Here is a 15011-nt window from a genome sequence, read left to right on the forward strand (position 1 = left end):
CTCTCAGAGCATGAAGAAGAAAGATTATTGAAAACTCTGAAGAAGCACCGTGCCGCTATTGGATATACTCTTGATGATCTTAAGGGCATTAGTCCCACGCTATATCAACATAAAATAAATTTGGAAGCGGATGCCAAACCAGTTTGTGATCCTCAACGACATCTGAATCCTGAAATGAAAGAAGTGGTAAGAAAAGAAATACTCAAGCTTCTGGAGGCAGGTATAATTTATCCCGTTGCTGATAGTCAGTGGGTAAGTCCTGCCCATTGTATCCCTAAGAAGGGAGGTATTACTGTTGTCCCTAATGATAAAGATGAATTGATCCCGCAAAGAATTATCACAGGCTATAGGATGGTAATTGATTTCTGCAAATTAAATAAAGCTGCTAAGAAAGATCATTACCCCTTACCTTTTATTGATCAAATGCTAGAAAGATTATGCAAACATACACATTATTGCTTTCTAGATGGTTATTCTGGTTTCTCTCAAATACCTGTGTCAGCTAAAGATCAATCAAAGACTTCTTTTACATGCCCTTTTGGTACTTTTGCTTATAGACATATGCCTTTTGGTTTATGTAATGCACCTGCTACCTTTCAAAGATGCATGATGGCTATATTCTCTGACTTTTGTGAAAATTTTTGTGAGGTTTTCATGGACGATTTTTCCGTCTATGGTTCCTCTTTTGATGATTGCTTGAGCAATCTTGATCAAGTTTTGCAGAGATGTGAAGAAACTAATCTTGTCTTGAATTGAGAAAAGTGCCACTTTATGGTTAATGAAGGTATTGTCTTGGGGCACAAAGTTTCTGAAAGAGGTATTGAAGTTGATAAAGCCAAAGTTGATGCTATTGAAAAGATGCCATGTCCCAAGGACATCAAAGGTATAAGAAGTTTCCTTGGTCACGCTGGATTTTATAGGAGGTTCATTAAGGACTTCTCAAAAATTTCTCGGCCTCTGACTAATTTATTACAAAAAGATGTACCATTTGTCTTTGATGATGATTGTGTAGAAGCATTTGAAATACTTAAGAAAGCATTAGTCTCTGCACCTGTTGTTCAGCCACCTGATTGGAATTTACTCTTTGAAATTATGTGTGATGCTAGTGATTATGCTGTAGGTGTTGTTCTAGGGCAAAGAGTTGATAAGAAATTAAATGTTATCCATTATGCTAGTAAGACTCTAGACAATGCTCAAAGAAATTATGCTACTACCGAAAAGGAACTTTTAGCAGTTGTATTTGCTTGTGATAAATTCAGACCCTATATTGTAGACTCTAAAGTAACTATTCACACTGATCATGCTGCTATTAAATATCTTATGGAAAAGAAAGATGCAAAACCTAGACTTATTAGATGGGTTCTCTTGCTGCAAGAATTTGATTTTCATATTGTTGATAGAAAAGGAGCTGAGAACCCCGTTGCAGATAACTTATCTAGGTTAGAGAATGTTCTTGATGACCCACTACCTATTGATCATAGCTTCCCTGATGAGCAATTAAATGTCATAAGCACTTCTCGTAGCACTCCATGGTATGCTGATTATGCTAATTATATTGTCGCTAAATTTATACCACCTAGCTTCACATACCAACAAAAGAAAAGTTTTTCTATGATTTGTGACATTACTTTTGGGATGACCCACATCTTTATAAAGGAGTAGATGGTGTTATTAGACGTTGTGTACCTGAGCATGAATATGAACAGATCCTACGCAAGTGTCACTCCGAAGCTTATGGAGGACACCACGCTAGAGATAGAACTACACATAAGGTATTGCAATCCGGTTTTTATTGGCCTACTCTCTTCAAGGATGCCCGTAAGTTTGTTTTGTCTTGCGATGAATGTCAAAGAATTGGTAATATTAGTAGACGTCAAGAAATGCCTATGAATTATTCACTTGTTATTGAACCATTTGATGTTTGGGGCTTTGATTATATGGGACCTTTTCCTGCCTCTAATGGATATACACATATTTTAGTTGCTGTTAATTACGTTACTAAGTGGGTAGAAGCTATTCCAACTAGTAGTGTTGATCATAACACTTCTATTAAAATGCTTAAGGAAGTTGTTTTTCCGAGGTTTGGAGTCCCTAGATATTTAATGACTGATGGTGGTTCACACTTTATTCATGGTGCTTTCCGTAAAATGCTTGCTAAATATGACGTTAATCATAGAATTGCATCTCCATATCACCCACAGTCTAGTGGTCAAGTAGAATTGAGCAATAGAGAGCTCAAATTAATTTTACAAAAGACTGTTAATAGGTCTAGAAAGAATTGGTCCAAGAAACTTGATGATGCATTATGGGCCTATATAACTGCATATAAAAATCTTATGGGCATGTCTCCGTATAAAATGGTCTATGGAAAAGCATGTCACTTACCTCTCGAACTAGAACATAAGGCATATTGGGTTATTAAAGAGCTGAACTATGATTTCAAACTTGCCGGTGAGAAGAGGTTATTTGATATTAGCTCACTTGATGAATGGAGAACCCAAGCTTATGAAAATGCCAAGTTGTTTAAAGAAAAAGTTAAAAGATGGCATGACAAAAGAGTACAAAAGCGTGAGTTTAATGTAGGTGATTATGTATTGCTATACAACTCTCGTCTAAGATTTTTTGCAGGAAAACTTCTCTCCAAATGGGAAGGTCCCTGCGTTATCGAGGAGGTCTATCGTTTCGGTGCCATAAAAATCAACAACTTTGAAGGCACAAATCCGAAGGTGGTAAATGGTCAAAGAATCAAACATTATATCTCAGGTAATCCCATAAATGTTGAAACCAATATTATTGAAACCGTAACCTCGGAGGAATACATAAGGGACACCTTCCAGACCGTTTCAGTCTCCGAAAAGGAATAGGTATGTGGTACGGTAGGTAAATCGACTCCAAAACAATTTTGAAGGCAATATTTCTCCGTTTTGGAATATCTAGAAAAATAGAAAAATAAGTGGCAGTCCGGGAAGGACACGAGGCCTCCACGAGGGTGGAGGGCGCGCCCTACCCCCCTGGGCGTGCCCCCCCTACCTCGTGAGCACCTCGAGTGCCCTCCGGACTCCGTTCTCTTGCACGATACGTATTTTGGTCGGTAAAAATTCATTATATATCCTCCCGAAGGTTTTGACTCTCGTATCACGCAAATATCCTCTGTTTTGTTTCGAGCTGTTGCTGCTGCAGATTAGAGCAAGATGTCTTCTCAAGAGTCAGTCGGGGAGAGCCGGATATCTAACCCGGCACCAGAACCAAGGGCAAACAGCGACGCTGACCACTTTGGGCCAGCAACGGAGGAAGAGATGGAGGCTGACCTGATGAGGGTAGATGCCATGGAAGATCAAGAAGTCACCTCTCACATCCGAGCTGGGTTTACGATGGGGGAACTACAGAGCTCAGCTATTCCAAACTCGGTTATCCCTTCGAATGTTAGATTTCTTTCTTATGAAAATATGAGAAGGAATGTCTCTTGTTCTCCCGCAGCTATGCAACACCCTTGGGTACAAGGAGCTTTAGCCGTTACAGGAAAGCTTCGCAAGGAAATAATGGACCTCAAGCAGCAAGTCAATAAGCTCGAGGAGGAGAACCGTATCTTGAGGGGAATCATCGCCAAGAATATTAAACCAACACCAAAAAAGAAGACTTAATCACATGGGTATGGGCACTCCCCTTGGCAACTGCCAAGCTTGGGGGAGGTGCCCTGGTATCGTATCACCATGACAACTCCTATCTTTACCGTTTTTCATAGTTCAATTCTTTTAGTAGTATCTTGATTTAGTAGAATAAATTCTTGGCATGATCTAGTTTTGAGTTTTGCTTTACGATCCCTCTACGTAATCGAGCCCGTGAGCTATCTATATAATAAAGACTAGTGGTTGGGGCGCACCCTTGGTGCGCCGCCTGAGAGGAAGCATGGGCGGTGCTAGGTGGGTTGCGCTCCTTTCACTTCCCTATTTGCAATTTACTTGCATGGATAGTACATCTGCACCCTCATCACTGTATCAGCAGATTGGTTACAACTATGACTACACAACATCTCAAATTATGATTTAACTTTGTTCTTCAGAACCCATAACTGAACTGGAGTCATCTGCACATGGAGACTTGCAATCTAACCATTGAGCGTCCTCTTGGATTAACATATGTAAGCGCAGGTGATGACGGCAACCGCAACTGCAAAGACAGTGGTAGTTCTCCTCACAGCCCTCTTGGCTTCGTCTCTGCATGTCCATGCCAGTAAAGTAGAGCTCGGAAAGCTTCTTGTGCGAATCAGCGTAATCTCTAAAGAACGCGTCCTGCCAACATCTCCAACAAGCAAATGAAGATGAATTAAACTCTTCTTTACCTTTGCGTATAATTCAATAAGGGACCGAAAGTTGATCCTCCATGAGAACCTGTTCTGTAAGCCACTTCAGGAGTACCCTTTTAGAAGCTCACTGCAGCATATACAAAAGATGACGTCCAGGGATGTACAACTTCACAATGTTGCGCTGATGACATTACATCTATATAATCTTAAGCCAATGTGCAATCAACAACCGTGACGATTAAGCTTACATAAAGTAGGAGTTATCAAACTTCAGAGGATCATTTGGCAAAGCGTAGTCGAATACCAAGCTCTCCAGACGATCTCTTCCCCTAAAATGTACAATGCAGATCAAGGGTTTAACTTATGTTTGAAGAACAATGATCTGAATATGACAATAAGGAGTCGTGGCATTACAAGAGTATGTCCACCCGAGAGTGTGAGCACCAGAGAGTGCTACATCCCTAAGGTGTGAAAGCACCTGGTCACATGATAACATATGCACTGAATTGTTATTTACTTCTCACAACTGAATTATCGCTAGCTGAAAAAAGTATAAAAAAGATGTGCGTAAACTGAAAAAGCATATACCTCACGTTCCAGCTCAAGCCCAATATTCTTCGCTAGGCTCCTTTTCTCCATCAGGGGATAGGGTGTACTGCTGCAATCTCATCTCCAGAATTTTCAAATCTGCTAGGAACAAGTTCTAAACAAACCATTCAGAAAAAAAGACAGTTGGACAGGAACATAGCACCATCCTTTCTAGTTTCTACAAACTCTGGTTTCAACAAACATACTGAGTAACTTATAAAATTGCTACATTTGCATAGAATAATCACTGTCATAGAAAAACAGGACAAACTATTCATTGAAAGCGACGAGCATCAGTACACCCTATCAGGAGGTGTACAGCCTACTTACTCATCCGCTACTTCAGTACAGACAGGTTCTCTGCAACATCTACATCTTCTGACTCTTGTTTCTTAAATGGATCCACTTGGTTGTTCTTGGCATGCATTGCCTACAAGCTGTCAAAATCAATTAGCCCAATGCAAATGAGCAGTAATATATGCATAAATGTGGCAGTACCCCTGCGTTCGTCCACATAAAAAGTAAAGGAGAAAAACTAATCGATCTATTCAACCAGAGAGAAATGCACGGAAAACTACATTTATTTGTGAAACAGAAAGGCACTGTTACAGTTATGCTATACATACTACTATACAGCAGCGAACAAATTCGACAGAGCAATTCATCCGAGCCCAATCCCAGCCCTAGCACCCATCCATCTATTAGTTCCAGGAAACCTGAAAAGTAAAAGAAGACAATATCAGGGACATTTGACTCAACGTGGAAAGAAAGACTCAAATGAGTAAACGCAAGTGCTATTACGGTCCATCTATCTCACCTCGAAAAGTGAAAAGGAAGGTGAGTTATCATCTGGACAACAAATTTACTTTGTAGCAGAAAATTACATCATTACCGTTTGTTTGGAAAAAGAAATAGCAAGATCCAGTTTTAGATTTTTATCAACTGTTATTAATTTCATGAAAAAGAAAGCAGCAATCGCCATGCAACTAACCGAATCATGGGTCCTGACAATGTGAATGGATGACTAATAGTGGATGATCAACAAAGGAGCATTATATAAGAGAATAGTGCCCAGACATAAGCTGAATGATAGGTTCATACCCATTCAACACATCTTAGATGTAACGAAACATAACCGAATCATGTGTCGATTCCATACCATCCTTCTTTCCTGAAAAAAATGTTTCCTCAGTCAGGGTACATACAGTAACTTGAATAACAGATTGAAAGCTAACCTGGAACAGTTTGTACCACTATAGACCATGTGTTGCCGTGTACATAGTAATTGTGCGAATAGACACGATTCGAGAAATAAAAGATAATCTATGTTTTAAAGGCGTCCGTAAGGCAACGCCTAGGCGTCGAAGCGCTCCCCCTCCGCTTTGGAAAATCGACCGCTTTGGGCGCCTAGGCGTCCAAAGCGCCCGCCTAGGCGTCGCCTAGGCGCCAAAGCGCCCCCCCTCCCTAAGGCGGTAAGGCGATCAAAAGAAAGAAGTTGTAATTTGATGGACTAATTAACAATGTTATCTTATTGTTAATTAGTCCATCAAATTACAACTTCTTTCTTTTGATTACTTTGGAGAACCGGATCTACCAGCAGCTAGTTAATCAGTATGTTGCTGATCGTTCCTTCCTAAGTCAGAACTAAAACTGTATGTACAGTAGTATGTTTTTCTAGCATGGGTCTTCTACCCTTTGGTGTGATATCTTAAGACTGTTTAGGGAGAGTGGTGTTGATCGTCTTCTTGTCGAACATGCATGTCATCGGATTTGCTGTTCTGTGTGGATCAAGTTAACTGACCATGCATTTTATAAACTCACAGTGTTCTTATTCCGAGATTATATTCCAACTAATTATTCAGACAGATCGATGCTGAATTGTTGATAACAACATGCATGTACACGTGCGTTAGCTGCTAGCTTATACTAATTAATTCAGCAGCCATGCATGCATGAACACCTAATTTTTGAGTAGAAGCTAGCGCTTGTTACTGTGAACCTGGTGCAATTCGCTCCAAGTCTCCAACAGACAAGATCTTATCAACTAAACTTGTTCAACCATTCACATGATATATGCATGGTATGCATAAAAAATGCACAAAACGAAATTAGTTACCTAGGTTTAACATGATATATGCATACAATTAGACCCTGCTTTGCATGAATTAGTGAAATAGTATAACTTGATTAAGAAGACGCACACTGGTTAACTGAATTATCTACTTAACATACATGTTCAACTATCCAATGATGTAGCTTGAGGGATCTCATTGAGCAGTACCAGAGCGCCACCAACAGTCAATCGGAACGGAGCATGACGTGGACGCTCTTGCATGAACGCCACTGTCCACCAGGGGCGGACCTACATTGAGGTGAGTGGGGGCCTAGGCCCCCACTCAAACTTTGAAACTCCAGTAATATTGGCTTGTGTTTTTTGAAAAATATGCTAAAATTCTTTGCATTTTGAAAGAGTATGCCCCCATTCAAATACTTTGCCCCCAGTCAAAATACTCTCTAGGTCCGCCACTGCTGTCCACGACACTTATTTTGTATCAGAGGGAGTAATAACTATCATAGGGTATCTAAGAGATTTATGTATATCTTTTTTATTACAAAAAAGGAGCCTGAAAACTTACTGCCACTGCTCCAAATTATACAAAGTTAGTGCAGGTACTTAAAAATTAACAAATATAAACAACTGGAATATTATGTTGCTCATGATTAATATTATATGATGCATGTTAAAAAAGATATTGAAATACATGACTTGCCTCAACCAGAGGCCTTGCGACGACCTCATATATACGCTTTTGTGAAGAATTTTCACCAAATATCTCATCAAACTGGTAGGAGTCAGAAGCCCAGTTATTTTTCTTGAGCTTCAGCTTCTTACACTGCAGACAACAAAGACCAGCAAACAATATGGAAAACTTGCCCAATGTGATGATGCCAATAATGAAGCGTGGAGAGAAAAATTGGATGGAGAGGGGGTTAAACCTCGGGCTGTAACTCAACACAAGTATCGATCAGTCGGCGCCCTGAGGTAATTCATCCGCATTCTTGGGCCGGATCCTTAGCGCAACTCTTACTCTGCACAAGTCTGAGAAACACATCTTTTATGAGTTCTCGAAACATAGTTAGTACTTAGTACCCAAAGAACACCCTCGAATTTGCAAACGATAACGCTAATGTTGCGCCGCCATCACTGTATCTATCATGTTGTAACAGAAGAGTACGGGCTGAAAACCTGACGGGAAAAAACACATGTATTGATGCAATAGCAATGGTGCGATACGCGTATCTCCGTCACAAATATCATCCCCGTCCTATTTCAGCTCTAAATAAAGACAGTTCGATGCCGCAGCCAAAAAATCTCTTGGAAACATGCACTTGCGCTTCCTCCGATGCATTCGGGGGAGGGAAGGAGAGGGGTGAGAGCCGAGGCTTACCGGCGGTATCATCGTGGTCGGCGGCGGGGCGCGCGCGGGCCAGGGATGGCGGGCGGCGGGGGGCGACCGACTTGCAGTGCGCGGTGTTGCTGCCGCGTGGCCTGTCAACGGGCCGCACCGACGCCCGCCCTATCGATGGCTGCTGGAGCGGAGATGGCTCTGGCCGGCGTGTGGCGGCGGCTAGGAACCCTAGTGTCGTAGTTGATAGCGCCCCTGCTGCCTACCTCCATGGATCCGGATTGAGAAGAGAAAGGGGAAGGAGACTGTTAGAGTAAAACGAGATTGAAAGCGAAAGGACAATCCGTCTTGGTTTCCATTGATTCTCAAGTATATATACATCTGGAAGAGGTGAGAAAAAGAGGTGTCTGTTCGGAGGCATCCCTCCAGAACAGGTGCCTATTGGCAATAGAAAGAGAGAAGGGACATGACTGTTCGGGGTTGAACACACCCCTTTTCTAATGACTATTCATTAATTAGCATGTGCTAATTAATCTACTAATTAATTCCTAACACTTCCCCTTGTACAACACCGCTCCTTGAATGTTTCATCATTGAAAACTTCTTGTACATAGATCTTCCATCTTGAGAAATCTTCCGTATAATCTTGAGAGTCTTCTCCAAAAATCCTGTGGGAAAAATATGAGGAGAATAGAGCAGATATGTTGCTAAAACTCCTTTAAACCCAATGGGAAAAATAATAAGGAGAAGAAGTGCAACATATAATAATTATTGTCTCCTTGATAACTCATATGAGAAAACCTTTGAGAAAGGAGAAAACTCATTGGTGAGTTTGGAGAAAAATAAATATGCTTTGTATACTTTCCTTTAAAAAACCCAGTGGGGAAAAATAGAAAGTATTGCATATGTCGCCTCGTTAAAACCTTTTATGAGAAACTTTAAGGGAAAGCTCATAAGGGAAAAGAGTGCGATCTGATATATCATTGAAAACTCCTTTAAAACCCAGTGGGAAAATATAAGGAGAAAATGATATGACATATCATAATAATTGTCTCTTTTAACTCGATATGAGAAAATACATAGAGTTTAGAGGACAATAAATATGCCGTGTATACTTTCCTAAAAACTCCAGTGGAGAAAACAGAAAGTATGACATATGATCTCATGTTGATATTACCTCATTAAAAACCTTGATGAGAACCTGTAAAAGTAAACTCATAAAGGGAAAAAGAGTATAATATGATGCTTTGAATAGGAGTAATTCGGGAAGATACTCCCCCTGATACTTGCAAATCCTGAAGTCGTCGAATACCAATTCCATGAACATCTTTCTGAAATGTTCAAGTTGGTAGAGACTTCATAGACAAATCAATGAGATTGTCACGTGACTTGATTTGCAAGATGAGCAATATAGTGATATTGCTTACTATGTAACTTGTTTGCATCTAGACAACACAAGCAACATTATCTTTGAGATAATGGTTGGTGGATGTAGCCACGAGGTCTGTTTCGAAGACCTTCATGGGATGGCTACCACACCTAGCTGGAACACAAAGCTTGTCTATGGTCTAGCATGGTAGGGATCTAATCAATGGATCCAATGATATTGGTGTCTAGATTTCTCTGAAACTGAAAGACTCGGACAAAATGTTTGATGCCTTGGAGATATCAAAAGATATTCTTGACTCCCAACCAATTGTGTTTGGTGGGTCCAATGGCACAAGGATATGGAACTTTGTGTCCCAATATCTCATTCCCATCAACTCATGGTTTTAATGGATCTTTCTCTATGTCTAGAGAATGAAGCCATGTGAGTTATGGATGTATAAGATTTGTCCACAATGAATTTCTCCAATATATTTTGGATATAGACAACATAGTGTACCATAATGTATGAGTGAAGGTGCTCGAGATTTTACCCAATCCTTCATCTCAAAACCCGCCATTAATATGATCATGTGCTTCATCATTGCAGGAGTAATCCCTGTGTATGACAGACATGCATGGGTAATCATCATTGTAGGAGTAATCCTTGTGTATAAGGAACTCACTATGTCGGATGTACCAAAATGTACCGACAACAATAAGTCATATGGTCACTTACTGGTTTTTACAAAGTGTATGTTGCGTTTTGCATTTTGATTCAGAAGTGAGATTCCATTGGGAACCATCTATGTCTAAATCTAGTGATCAACATGGATATGTTATCACTACATCTATCAACTGCATAAATAGATGATTTTGTACTGCCAATGATATAAGTTATCGGAATGAGATTTCACCTCTGGAGAAAAGTTGGGTATCTGCGTGATCCCTTGTGCTACAAGACTTGCTCTATGTTTCACCACCTCGTTGTTCCCAATTCTGTTTTCAGAAGAAAACTGGTGTAGGTATTGCTTATGTGAATACCTTTCCCTTTATTGAGCAAAATTATTTCTACCTAGATTATACCCTTTGCTCGAGTTCAGTCCGAGTGTTGTTCACACTTTGCCATGGCCATGGTCTTTGGACCTGAATCATGTGAAAGGTTTTTTAAATCTAGTTGAGAAATGTATGTCGACAATTGTAGACTTCCGGTTATATGTTTCTCCAAAATCTATATATCAACATAGAGCTGATGAAAATATCGTTACCCATGGTGACTGTTCGTGATTTCCAATGCGGTTGAGTCGGGTATCCCGATGTCCCGGTCATTGTGTGCACTATGACCTGAGTTGGTGGAGGTTGCCCGTCCACTGGGTGTATACTACCCATTAGGTGTCTGCCAATGTGAAGTTGACTTGCATTTACTGATTCAGAGGCCTCGGTATCCTTGCTTGCGAGAAGCCGAATCCTAATGTACTATTGCCATACTTCTCCCCATGTTACTGTGAACGGGGAGTTGAGTGGTTTTGTTGGTACCTCCACTCTTTCGCACATATTTTTGCAGGATTGTAGGATTATGTGACACCTTTATTTCCAGCAAATGAATCTGACAGGTTATTTGCAATGTGTTGCAAATCTTTTGAACGCATGGTTCAGATCTTTGAGTACGTGGACTTGAGGCAGAAATGTGTTGAGCATTCCACTAATTTCCTGGTATTCTGTATGGTACTTGAAATCTCCCCCTAATGCCTGGAAATATTCCTCATTGAATCAACATACTGACCTTGAATAACTACCCATGTGAGGGGCTTGAGGTATTGACGGTTATACAGTTATTCCTCACATAGAACCCAAATACATGTTGAGAGGCCAATGATGTATGTCGGGGTGGTGATATCGGTATTCAACCGAATTACCGCAGATGAGAAATACTTGGTAGATTTCCACGTATCAAAGATAAAGGGGAATGACATTATGCAGTTTTGGTCATGAGCGTGTAAAACTGCATGACTCCAACGTAAAGTTGGTAAGTTGCAATTATGAGGTTAAGATCATGGAATGACTTAATTCTTTGGACAACGGATTCTACTAAACCATTTTGAGTCTAGACATATAGGACAAAGTGCTAAACTTCAATCCTAGGGCCATAGTGAAGGCACGCAAGGAGAATTCTACAACGGTGTCCATTCAATTTTGATTGTAATTGATGTTCAGGATAATGAGCCAATGGTTTCATGTGGATAAAGCACACTTGAGACCATCGTATAGATGTGTCTTTTAGAACCATCGAATACCTGAATAGTCTAGTCAATGGTTAGGAAGAGCCACTTTACCTTGACTTGATGTGTTCAAGGAGACTGAGTGGTTCAGTGTAGACTTTAAGGTGCGCGAGCCTTAAAATTAGATTTCTTGATTCACATGTAGTGCACATAAAATCCAAAAATGATTATAATTTAGAATCATAATAATCATAAACCAATGGAATTGCTGATAGATTCTATTTCAACTCAATGTCTGGATGACCAAGGTGAGCATGCCAAGTTTGTCATGTAAAAGACATTCTAGAAAACTATCTTGTACGCAACATGTGCTACGGGTTTTGTAGTATGTGTCGTGCAATCATGATGATGCATAGATAATGTGTTTGCCATATCTGTTTCATATGGTAAAGATAAGATATTTATCTTTGTTGTCCTCATAAGTTTCGCTACGAAAACTATTCTGACGGATATCTCTATAGTTTAGTAGGATACGAGTTGAACCCAGACACGATAATGCATCCTTGATCTGACTCGAGTATCCATAGGGATAGTAAATATGACTCGAGTTGAGCCAACAAATACCTCATCGCGTCTAGCGATTTTAAAATATCTCCTTTCTCTCAATGAGAGTGGAAACATTGGACTTCCCTGAGTATAGAGTTTGTGGTGCATATGTCCACAAGGCACATATCATTTTTCATCGGATTGACTCCCGTAGAAATCTATATATAGACTTGAAGATTCTCAATATGAAAATCATTGTCAGATATATAGAGAATACATACAAATGTATTGTACCAAAGTGCTGATTCAAATATATGATGACAACAATACTTATGTTCTTATTACAACATCAGAAATGGACATAGATAAGTAGATCATTAAGGAGATTGAGAGACTAACTAAAGTCTCCAAACATATTGATTTAGGTATACTCAACCAACATATTCTCCGTGTGAGCAAGGTCCTCTGGCTGATCGAGAGTCATGGTGTTGCTCGGTCCAAGTGGAACATCGTGCGAACAACCAGTTCCATTTGCAATGTGTGGGTGAAGGTTGAAGTTGGATGCAAACCTTTTCCCTTGGGGTCCTTGGTATCTTGGGATTGCTCGCGTTATCCCACAGGACAAGACGGATCTTGATGTCCACGACCCACATAGCGTAGTTGTGGCCATTAAGGACGAGTGCCTCAAATTCTTTAGCCATCGGTTACTTGTATGGGTAAACCAGAGATAATTAATTTATGGATGATAAATTAAGGACCATCATGGTTGATGTTGTAATGAACTTTGCAAAATTAATGAAAATTTCAAGAAGTTGGCTTGAAATCATTAGTGTGAACTTCAAATTGTTAAGCATGACACTTTGTAGATAATCTCCAAAGGGAAAATTGGGAGTAGATCTAGCAGCTTTAAAGGAGTATAATCCGGTGAAATCTGTAGATACTCATACTTCAAATGCCTTATGTCATGACTTAGAAAAATGTGTGAGAGAGCACTTTGTAAAGCAATCATAATGTCGAAACGATAAAATGTAGGCTTTATCAGTAGTCATCAATAATCTACGTAGGTAGTAGGTCCATATGACTACCTTGTGATCCCAAGCGTCAGTTTGAAAAAATCACCTTAAATTTTGCATATGTATTCGCAAGAAATTGAAAATCTCAATTGCAAATAGACGTATTAATCTTGACATGTGGTTAACATGGAAATAGATACATCATAGAAATATTCCAGAATACCTCGTACTCAACGGAGAAACAATACTGCAGAGGTACTGAATTTATCTTTGCAAGAGATAAAAAAATCTCAATTGCAAATAATAGATGTAATTAATCTCGACACATGTCAAATGTGGAAATATCAATTTAGTATCTGGAATATATTGATATTCAACAGAAAATGATACTAAAATATATGTACCAGATTTAACGGTCTAAAACAGGAATAAAATCACTACTAGAATTAACTGCAAAATCACAATTAATACAAGTTTTGGCCTATTCAAAAGTAGGTAAAGCCGCAAGGACTAAAGTGCAAACTGTGAAGAGATAAGATTGCTCTTCCTTTCTCCCGTACGGCGGATAGGAATCATCAATCCATTCCCCTGGTGGGGATTTTCCCTGTACGAGGGAAAAAATTCAGCGTGCGTCGGCGGGGCAGCATCTGCCCAGGCTGGGGACCTCGCCGCCTCGCCGCACTCGGAGCCGGAAGCCGCGGAGGGCACCGTTGGCTGCTCCACCATGGGTAGCAGCTACTGTCTCAGAGCCGCGAGAAGCCATTTGTGCGGCCGAGCGGCGGCCAGTCGAGGCCGGACGGCCACGGGCACGCAGGGGGCCCAGTAACGCGGCAGCGGCGCGAGCGCGCCCGGGCGCTGGGCGGCGCGCGGGAGCACGACCATAGCATGGCGCGGGCGGGCTAGGGCGAGCGCAGCCACGGCCTTGCGAGACCGGCCACAGCCTGGCGCGGGATCGGACGGGCGGTCCCGGCCACGGCTTGGCGCGGCCACGGCCGGCCGGGGGCCGGGCGAGCCCTAGCGCAGGGCGGGCGCGCGCGAGGGCGGCCACGGCCTGGCGCTGCTAGCCATGGCGCAGGCGGGCGCAGTGCCATCTCGAGAGGAGTGCGTCGGGGCCGATGTCTCCTCTGCACTCGTGGCGCGGGACGCCTTGAGGACCCCTCGCCGACGACGAGGTCGCGAACGGAGAGGACGAAACCTAGGCTGCGCCGGCGACGAGCGGTTTTCTTTGGCGCCCATTCGCTCGAAGGAGAGCAACGTGGCTGATAACGTGTTAGAGTAAAACGAGATTGAAAGCGAAAGGACAATCAGTCCTGGTTTCCATTGATTCTCAAGTATATATACATCTGGAAGAGGTGAGAAAAAGAGGTGTCTGTTCGGAGGCATCCCTCCAAAACAGGTGTCTATTGGCAATAGAAAGAGAGAAAGGACATGACTATTCGGGGTTGGACACACCCCTTTTCTAATGACTATTCATTAATTAGCATGTGCTAATTAATCTACTAATTAATTCCTAACAGAGACGAGGCCACAGAGAGGGAAGGGGAGAGGCGGCGGCGGCGTGCTTGGGTCG

The 15011-nt window shown here is 41.3% G+C and overlaps 2 long non-coding RNA genes across 2 annotated transcripts; both read right to left on the minus strand.

Annotated features, from left to right (window-relative positions):
- Positions 1-3946: 3946 nt before the first annotated feature.
- LOC119337329 lies at positions 3947-7422 on the minus strand. The gene is made up of 5 exons (XR_005163220.1): positions 7124-7422; positions 5993-6062; positions 4892-5607; positions 4718-4781; positions 3947-4632 (listed from the first exon to the last, which is right to left on the minus strand). It is a non-coding gene; the product is annotated as an uncharacterized LOC119337329 (long non-coding RNA).
- A 139-nt stretch (positions 7423-7561) lies between these two features.
- On the minus strand, positions 7562-8598 carry LOC119337330. The gene is made up of 3 exons (XR_005163221.1): positions 8341-8598; positions 7889-7991; positions 7562-7785 (listed from the first exon to the last, which is right to left on the minus strand). It is a non-coding gene; the product is annotated as an uncharacterized LOC119337330 (long non-coding RNA).
- Positions 8599-15011: the final 6413 nt, after the last annotated feature.

This window comes from Triticum dicoccoides, chromosome 7B (assembly GCF_002162155.2).
Source record: "Triticum dicoccoides isolate Atlit2015 ecotype Zavitan chromosome 7B, WEW_v2.0, whole genome shotgun sequence".
In the NCBI taxonomy this organism is placed as follows: Eukaryota; Viridiplantae; Streptophyta; class Magnoliopsida; order Poales; family Poaceae; genus Triticum; species Triticum dicoccoides.